The 10,112-nt window shown below is 39.1% G+C and overlaps 1 pseudogene; it reads left to right on the top strand.

Moving 5' to 3' along the window:
• The first annotated feature begins 9,739 nt into the window (after positions 1 to 9,739).
• Positions 9,740 to 10,054, top strand: LOC110300215 (annotated as a pseudogene).
• Positions 10,055 to 10,112: the final 58 nt, after the last annotated feature.

The raw sequence follows: 10,112 nt of genomic DNA, 5'->3' as shown, positions 1-10,112 counted from the left end.
CCTTACAGTTGGATCTTATGGAGGCATTTCCTCAACTGAAGCTCCTTTCTCTGTGATAACTCCAGCTGTGTCAAGTTGACACAAAACTAGCCAGTACACTTCCATTCCCCACTTCTCTCCAAGGGGTCATGATCTGCCTTTATTCCTTTCCTCCTTCTCCTCCTCTTCCTCCTCCTTGTTCTTCTCTCTCTGTCTCTGTCTCTCTGTCTCTCTGTCTCTCTGTCTCTGTCTCTGTCTCTGTCTCTCTCTCTCCCTCTGTCTCTGTCTGTCTCTGTCTGTCTCTCTCTGTCTCTGTCTCTCTCTGTCTCTGTCTCTGTCTTCTCTCCCCCTTCTCCATGCCCTAAGTAAACTCTATTCTCTATTATACCATCATGTAGGGCTGATCCCTTGAGGGTGGGGGGGGGTTAGAGAAGGGATGCCTCAGCATGAGTTCACAAAGGCACCTCTTTCCCCTACACCTTACTGCTCCTCCACCACACATATACCTAGTTTCTCTTTCTTTTTATAAAACACAACAGGATACATTCTGTAGAGGGCCAAGAGGGCCCCGTGGAAATTCCCAAACAAAATAATCTGTTTCTGAGGCAAAACTGACAGCTGGGCTCCATTCCTGGGAACAACACCCATACATCTCATTGAACCTGAAGAAGTCAAGTGGTGCCTACAGGGAACCCTCACCCCTACATTGTAGTCTTTCTGGTGTTGGAAGGTTCTTTGTAGGCTACCAAAAAAGAAGTGTGGGCACCAACAGGTGACCTAGAAACTATCCTACCTGAAAAATGTGCTAAAGTAATGGTGGCAGAGAATTTGCGGGAGGAACCAACCAATGTCCGATTTGACATAAGTCCTACTCCACTCCAGAAGAAGCAACCCATCCTTAACATCACTTTCATAACTAGATAGACCGGGGATCTAGGGAAGATAAACCAACACTGCTGGTCAAAAAAAAAAAAAAAGATTCCTAATGTCCTAATGATATTCTTATATAAATCAGTGTCATATGTCAGGAGCCATTTAGGTAAGACTAAGTAAAACAAGTGACTTTCTGGAGAATGTTCACCATGTTGTATGGCTGCGATGGGTGAACTCTAAATTGCTGGACCTTGATGGGTGAACTCTAAATTGCTGGACCTTAAGAGATCTCATTTCTGGATTGATTCTTGTTGTTGATATACCTTTCCTGTCATTAGTTTTTATTTATTTATTTTTATTAGGTATTTTCTTCATTTACATTTCCAATGCTATCCCAAAAGTCCCCCCTCCCCTCCCCCCTCTCCTACCCACCCACTCCCACTTCTTGGCCCTGGCATTCCCCTGTACTGAGGCATATAATGTTTGCAAGACCAAAGGGCAAGAATGAATTTATGAAATTCCTAGGCAAATGGAGGGTATCATCCTGAGTGAGGTAACCCAATCACAAAAGAACTCACATGATATGTACTCACTGATAAATGGATATTAGCCCAGAAACTTAGAATACCCAAGATACAAGATACAATTTGCAAAACACATGAAACCTTTCCTGTCATTATTAAATAATATAATGATTCCTGGGAATTGGCCTACCCCATTGGATTAATTTTCTGCAGATTAATAAATATGTATTCTATTGTAGTAATGCTATATAGACAAATTGATGATTTTATAATTTCTAATATGATTCTATAGAATTCCTAAATTTATACAAGTAATTTTGAGCCCTCTATAGTATAAAGACTCCAATTAGAATTCTGTGAACCTTTGTGTGTCATGGCCTAATTGTTCTTGGATGGAAAGCATGCTTGGAACAAATTTACAATCAGGGAAAACATTCCTTTTAGATTAGCTGTGAAACCATCATCTGATAGCTAGAGGTCATAAACTGGGAATGGACAATTTATCATAGGTACAAGGACAGAAGATAAAATATTGACTGGACTTATCTATACAAAACTTCAAAACTAATGTGACACAGGGCAGATGATTTGCCTCTTGACAAAACTGTGCTAACTTATGACATAAAAATGCTTTAAGCTCATAATGAACTTGTGGATCTAGTGACAGATAATAAATGGTTTTTAGATAAGAGAATTAATAGAAACACATGCAAATATTCCTGCTGAAAGTCCTTATTTGATTTATGATGAATTTTTGGAATGTAAAGATGCTTGGAAATCCATGTGATCTATTCTCTTGAGAAAGCATAAGAACTAAGAATGATATCAGTAAGATATAGAGGGCTTCTCTCATTCACCAATAATAACCAACAACAAAAAGAAAGAAAGAAAGAAAGAAAGAAAGAAAGAAAGAAAGAAAGAAAGAAAGAAAGAAAGAAAGGAAAGAAAGCCACTTTCTTTTACCAGTAGAGAAGTGATTTTTTTTTTCTTACAACAAAAAAGAGTAGTAGGTTTTTTCTTACTTAGGGGCTTTTCCTTATTCAGCAATAAAATATTCTTTCTTTGAACAATAAAGCTTGATGCTTCATTTTTATCCAGGAGGAATGAGTTCTTTCTGGACTGGGCTTTACTCAATGAAATCTGCTCCTGATGGCTTTTGCTCCATCCACCAAATATATATGCATATGTAAGTATAGGTGTATGTATGTAAATGTGCACGAATACTTGTAAAGTTAATGAGGCAGGTGGTCAGGCCCAACCAGAATGTGTGTGTGTGTCTGTATATATTGCCTCTGGAAGAGTTTTCTTTCTGCCTGTGTGACTTTTTTTTCCCTGGCTCTCAAGGAGTTAGGAACTGAGAGCCTCTGCTGATCAGCTAGGGGGCAGAGAGAAAAAACAAGGAACCAGACTAATAATCACTTGTTTCCTCCCCCTCCGCCCCCCCCCACCCCGCTCCCCACTCCAGCTAAACAGCAGGTGATACTCACCAGGGATAAGCACTTTCTTTTCCTTTTCTTTTTCCTTTTCTTTTTAATTTATTTTATTTACATTTCAGCCATTGCCCCACACACACACCGCTCCAGGTCCCCCTCCCACAATTCTTCCCATTCTCTCTCACCTTTGCCTCTGAGCATTTGCGCCCCCACACTGCATCCTCCTTCCATGGGGTCTGCAAGTCTCTGCAGGATTGGGCACATCCTCTCCAACTAAGGCCAGATAAGGCAGTCCTCAGCTACATATGAGCTCAGGGGCTGTGATGGTTTGTATATGCTTTGCCCTGGGAGTGACACTATTGGGAGGTATGGCCTTGTTAGAGTGTATGTGTCACTGTGTGTGTGGGCTTTTAGACCCTAATCTTAGCTAGCTGGAAGCCAATATTTTGCTAGCAGCCTTCAGATGAAGATGTAAAACTTGCAGGTCCTCCTGCACCATGCCTGCCTGGATGCTGCCTTGCTCTTACCTTGACAATAATGGACTGAACGCCTGAACCTTGTAAGCCAACCCCAAAGAAATGTTGTCCTTACAAGAGTTGCTTTGGTCATGGTGTCTGTTCACAGCAGTAAAACCCCATCTAAGACAGGGGCCTAGGACTAGCCCTGGTATGATCTTTGGTTGGTGGCTCAGTCTCTGGAAGTTCCCATGGTCCTGGTTAGCTGATATTGTTGGCCTTCCTCTGGGATTGCCCTCTCCTTCAGCTCCTTCAATACTGCCCCTAATTCAACCATAGGGATCCCTGACCTCAGTCTAGTGGTTGGATGTATTTTTCTGGGTCTGTCACCGTCAGCTGCTGGTAGAGCCTCTCAGAGGACAGCTCTTGTCTGCAAGCACAACAGAGCATCAGTAATAGTGTCAGACTTTGGTGCTCACCCGTGGGATGGATTGCAAATTGGGCAAGTCACTAGAAAGCTTTTCTTTAAGTCTCTCCTCCATTTTTGTCCTTGCATTGCTTTTAGACAGGAAAAATTCTGGGTCAGAAACTTTGATTGTGGAAAATTCCCCCATTTGCAGCCCTGTCTATCTACTGTAGATGGTCTCTGAAGGTTTCCACTCCCCAATGTTGGGCATTTTGGCTAAGGTCACCCACATTGAGTCCTGGGTGTCTCTTACATTCCAGGTCTCTGGGACATTCTAGAGGTCCCCTCACCCCCCCACACACACACAGGAGCTGCATGCTTCCATATATTCTCCTCATGCACTGGACTTCTATCCCCCCCCATAACTTACCCTGCCCTCTTTTTCCCTCCCCCTTCCCACAGAACTCAAGAAATCCTGCTGAAGATGAGGCACAAAGAGTGCAAGAAAGAGGTAAAAGAGGAGAGAGAGGAGCCATAATAAATAAATAGATCTCTTTTTGTAAGAGAATATTAAGGTATATGAGATATTTATACATAGTAAAATTGGTGGGGGGCGGGGCGTGATAAAAGAACAGCCATCCTCAGATTTGGGAGAAGAGCAGTTCATACAGAGACAATAGAGAGTTCAAAGAATTGTGAAGTGTATGCATGACTACAGCAGTCTTAACAGCAATAGCCTGAGCAAGGAAGGGACAAAGATACTGGGTCTTATAGGGTTATAGACATAGATGTAAATACACATTTCAGTTACAACAGGATGCTCGCATAATTTGATTCTGAAATGTCCCGTAAACTCCTTGTATTTAAAATCTTCCTAAGAGCCCTCGGCATCACTGGAAGATGGTGAACCCTTAAGGATTGACAAGAACCAGAATGAAGTTAGCTAATTTATTAGAGGTATGGCAGGACAAATTATTTCCTTCCTGTCTCTATTTTTTTTTCCTGACCACTATGAGAGGAGAAGAATTATGCCAACATGTATTCCCAAAATATACCCTGTACAGGCACCAAAGCAATAAATTCAACCGTTTATGTATTGATGCTTCTGAAACCATCAGTCAAAAGAAAGATTATTTTTCTCTGTAGGTTGACTACTACATCAGGTACTTCATTCCAGGGATGAAAGCTGACTAACATTGATGCCACTGAAGAATTCTGAATAGGGAAATGTGTGCAGAAGACAATAGCAGAACACACAAGAGAAACATTACTGTTGTGATATATTTTAAGAAGAGAAATCAATGACAGTAACAACCTTTGTTTTGTTTCAGTTTGCTGTCATTTTGCATGTTACTCCCAAAATTGTTTTTCTTGCCTGGTGATCAATTTTCTAGTCTTGCTGGTATTCATGAATTCATGCAAAACATTATAAATATTTCTTGAAACACTACACACAAAGCATTTCCTTTCACTGTATTTTGAAAAGGAGAGTGATTTTCATTAGAAGGATTTAGGCATCTCCTCACCTGGATCTAAAGGAGGGCTTTGCATGGGTCCTTCTTTTAATTCCCCTCCAGTGCTAGAAGTTTGCAAATTATATTATTTCACATTAAGATGAGACATATGAGATGATTCCCAGCCCGCTGCAAGAAATTATCCAAATGGATTATAAATCATCTTTTTATTATCCCCACAGTTGCTACTGAATTGTTTAGATGGAAACAAAGTATCTGAGTCTTTTATTAGGTTGGACAAAAGTGGAAAAACAATAAAACGCCCAGAAAATATGTCACACAGGAACAATAAAGAGGTGATAAAAATGACTTGGGTTTTGTTATTCATTTTTGATGTTTGGCATCCAGGGCTTAGGAAGCATGCAAGAGGGTCTTCTATAGTAGACAATACATTATTCAACATCCTTGAGTTGTAGGAGTTAAGCACTGAAGTCTTGAGATCTCTTTCTCTCTCTCTCTCTCCCTCTTTCTCCTTCCCTCTCTCTTCTCCTCTCTCTCATTCTCCCTTCCCTCTCCCTCCCATTTCCTCCCTCACCCTTCCTTTCTCTCCCTCTCCATCTCTTTCCCCTCTCTTTCCCTCTCCCTCTCTGTATCCCTCTCCCCTGTCCTCCCTCCCTTTATTTCTCCCTTGCTCTCCTTCTATACTCTGTAACAAGGCCCTTTGTTGGAGTATAATAAAATGGAATTGGAAAAGGAAAAGCAAAGCCTAAAACCACCCCAGCAGGGAACACAATGAAAATGTAGGCACTAAAATCAGGAGCATTTAAAAATCCCAGAAAAGCAGGCCAAATGACCATGTCTAGGAGCCAGCCTCTGCATTTGCTCTCTAAAATTTAGACATTGTGCACTATTGTTCTATTTACATATCTGCTGTAGCTACGGTAACATAACCTTTCTTCTGAGTGTTGAATATTTTATTATTACTGTTGAGAAGAGTCTAAAATATTAAACTTGTTGATGTAGGCTTTAAGAGAAAAGCTATATAGAAGTAAATTCTGAACATAATGATAAAAAAGGGACAAATGTAAATATGACACTCAACTGTATGCCCCACAAATAATGTTTGTATTTTACTTGGATAGAACATTGTAGTCCCATTCTAATAGATGAGAACCATTGTTGTTTCTAATGAGAGGTGACATTTATACCTTTTACTCAGTTTCTCTGTTAGCTTTATTCTAGTACAATGATTAATGCTAAATGATGATCATTTGGGATAAATCTCCTGAGATGGATATTACATTGTCTGTAAAGTATTCCAATTTTGTCATTTGTTCCATTTATTTTCTAAAACACAAACTCAATTAGCAGTATACGGTGGGATACCTCTGTAAACCCAGATCCAAGAGACTGAGGGAGGAATGTGCTGTCTTTCAGTCTATTCTATTCTACATAGGAATATGCTTCCCCTATCCCTAATTCAGTAACATCTAGTTTCCACAAGTCAAAGTTTGGCAGGACCTAGCCAGGTCTGCAGGAGCCATTGCACCAAGCTACTTACTGAACTGGGTTTCCTTGATCTTTTTATAGCCACAGAGAAAGTAGAGGCTGAGTGGTTATTAAATGAATGTTAATGATGTGAAATATGTTTTCTATGTTAATCATCAACTGGAGAAATTCTGTTATCCTCAGGGACACATCGGCAGTAAATGTATAATTTCAGAGAAGTATCAGAGCCAATTAAAATGTCACATGCTGATATCTCTGGTTCATAGCCCTCATGAGTTAGTGGTGTGTGCTGGTCTTTTTTCCCCTTCTCCTTTTTCATTTTATTATTATGAACATAAATTGTCCTTGTTTGAATTTCCATCCTGTAGTTCCAAAGATATTCTCCTACTTACAAAGTCCAGAGAGATACACAAGGTGCACACATTGTTAAAATGTCATTCATTCATAAACACAACATTCTACAACCCCTTAAAACAGGCCATGTGCAACCTGGGGGACTTGGTTTAGCATTGTGGGCATTACTGTATGCCAAGTCCTGAGCATATGGCAACACAGGAATCTGTTTGAGCTTTGCTCTGCCATTAGTACATTTTCTTCCTTATGGTTCTTGCTTCTAACATGCTGTTGAAAAGATAAAACTCAAGAGATCCATTTCTATGCTTAAAACCAGGCTCTTGGATTAGGATTCCTTCATGGCTTGTCATCCTAAGAAAGCTCTGCCACATGCATTCCTGTTACATCCTCATTTTTTTTATTAGATATTTTCCTTATTTACATTTCAAATGTTATTCCCTTTCCTGTTTCCCCTGCGAAAACCCCCTATCACATCCCTCCTCTCCCTGCTCACCAACCCACCCACTCCCACTTCCCTGTTCTAGCATTCCCCTACACTGGGACATCGAACCTTCACAGGACAAAGGGCCTCTCCTCCCATTGATGTCTGACAAGTCCGTCCTCTGCTACATATGTGACTGGAATCATGGGCCCCTCCATGTGTACTCTTTGGTTGGTGGTTTGCACTCACTAATGAGTGGATATTAGCCCAGAAGCTCAGAATACCTAACGTACAATTCATAGGCCACATGAAGCTCAAGAAGAAGGGAAAACAAAGTGTGGATGCTTTGGTCCTTCTTAGAAGGTGGAACAAAATATTCATGGGAGGAGATACAGAGACAAAGTGTGGAGAAGAGACTGCTATCTCCTCCTTGAGATACCTGGTTTCCCTGTCCTGGTGACAGGATCATGTTCCTCTCTCCAAGTGATAGGTACCATTAATGCTACTGGATATTCTTTTTAAGCTACCACAGATGCCCAAGTCTCAATTCTAAAAGCATCTCTACATCTTCTATGATCTACCTTTAAAAATTATTCTCCCTGATATTGTTATAACTTCAGTCACTTGGTACTTCCTGTGCCTTATATGCTGCAGGGCCATCATCAATGTGAGAATGTTTCTTCCTTATTTTTCAATGACTTTATGTAGGTAATTTCTCTGTTTTATTTCTAATTCCAGACAAAGAAACTTCTAATAGGAGTATGATGTCTGCCATTGCACTTATTATTATTAAATAAAAGTTGAGATGAAGTCAAAACATTGAGATGAGATTAAGTAAAATTTTTATAAAAGGAATATTACTATACTCCCATTATTTCTGAAAAAAGGGACACTGCTTAGATAAATTATTTCAACTCTAATTTTCCATTTACTTTATTGGATTTTGACTCTTTTTAAGCTCTCTTAGTTTCCATTTTTTTAGGTTGTTTTTGTTCTCTCGGCATGAGATTTTAAAAATTAGTTATTATTCTTGAATATATACACATATTACATATGTAAAATGATTCTAAAAAGAATTCTGCAACTCAGTGTGTGTTTGAAATTTCATTCCATAAAAATTCAATGCAGCTTGCTGACAATCCTCTATATACATTAAATGATTCTGTTATGGTTGATTAAGGAGATATATCCTGAAGAGAGGCAATAGAAAGACTCTAAGGCATCTACCATTCTATGACTGTAAAAGCAGAAATAGCTGTGCTGTTTCCCTCAGGAGGATGCTACATTTTAGGTCATCGCCCTTGGTTATGTTCTTTTTCTTTATTTTTCTAATCATAAACTTAAGGAATATTGTTTTGTTTCTCAAAATTTTCCTCATTTGTATGGAACGAGCTATGGATAATCCACATCTTTCTATTTAATCAAACATATGAATTCAGTTTTGAAGAGTGGCCTTTATATTTTGGCAAGTTAAAATAAATGCTTTCTAAAAGACTTAGACTCTGTTTGTCCATTATTCTAACTATGGGGTTATTTTCTTCACTATCATCATCATTAACATTATGAGAGAGGGCCTCATGTATCCAAGCCTAACAAACACTCCCTTAGTAGCCAAATATGACTTTGAACTTTCAATACTTGTGCTGGGATTTCAGTCTTGCACCCTATACCTAGGATATGTAAGATTGTGGATCAAACCCAGGGCATGTGCATGCTAGAAAATTTTATGAACTGAGGTACATCCCTAGATATTTTTTTACTTTTCACTCATGGTGACTTTGTTCTCTTGGGTTTTAAAATCTAAATATATTATTGTATTTAAAAGTGCATCAGAATATTTGGAATCTTCTTCTTTGAAAATAATGTATGCCTGAGAAGGGATAAAAAATATAACCCCAAAATCTTAATGTCTTAATATTGGCATATATTAATATTGGCTAATGTTGTGGAGTACCACAACAAAGAACTAGAAGTTGGGCATGGCTTAAATATCTACCTTGTGCTTCTTTCTAAGAAATATGCAACAAGTGATTCTTTAAGACATATAAAATAACAGTCATGTTAAGTTTAATTGGGTTGAGTGAGGTGGTTTGGTGTAGAATAGTACCTCTTATATTAAAGAGTTACAGATTAGTTTGGACTAGATTATATAAACTTAAAATACATGTACACACACACACACACACACAAATTCGTGCTTCCTTAAAAGTCAATAGACCAGCAACATATTAGAGTGTGTTGCTGTCACTAATGTCCTTGAAGAAAACAGGCTGTTGAAAATGCAGCTGGTGGTAAATGTAAAGAAAGGTCTTTTTCTGCTTAAGGGTAGTCATGTTGTTTCTCCAGTATTACCTCAAGGAGTAAGACAATCAGGTCTATATTCTGAAGAAATTTGACTCTATGGGACAACAGACTTGCTCTGCCCATCCTGATCTCCCAGATGACAAATACTTAAGACACAGAATCACCATCAATAAATGCTTCAAGGTTCTCATGACCCAGCAACTGCATCTTGTCCTCTGGAGGCTCATTAATCTTTTGTGCTGCTCATCCTGGGCCAATTATCAGCAACCAAACATACCAATCTGTAAGATTTGTTGCCTTCTGATGTTATTTGGAAACTTATCTCACTCACTATATGAATGAGTCTATACTGATGGGCTGATGGGCCTCACCCTTAAAAGGAACAATCTTTTTTTTTTTT

The sequence above is a fragment of the Mus caroli genome, chromosome 8 (genome assembly GCF_900094665.2).
Source record: "Mus caroli chromosome 8, CAROLI_EIJ_v1.1, whole genome shotgun sequence".
Lineage (NCBI taxonomy): Eukaryota > Metazoa > Chordata > Mammalia > Rodentia > Muridae > Mus > Mus caroli.
The sequence above is the reverse complement of the archived record's forward strand: the minus strand, read 5'-3'. Positions and strand labels throughout refer to the sequence as shown.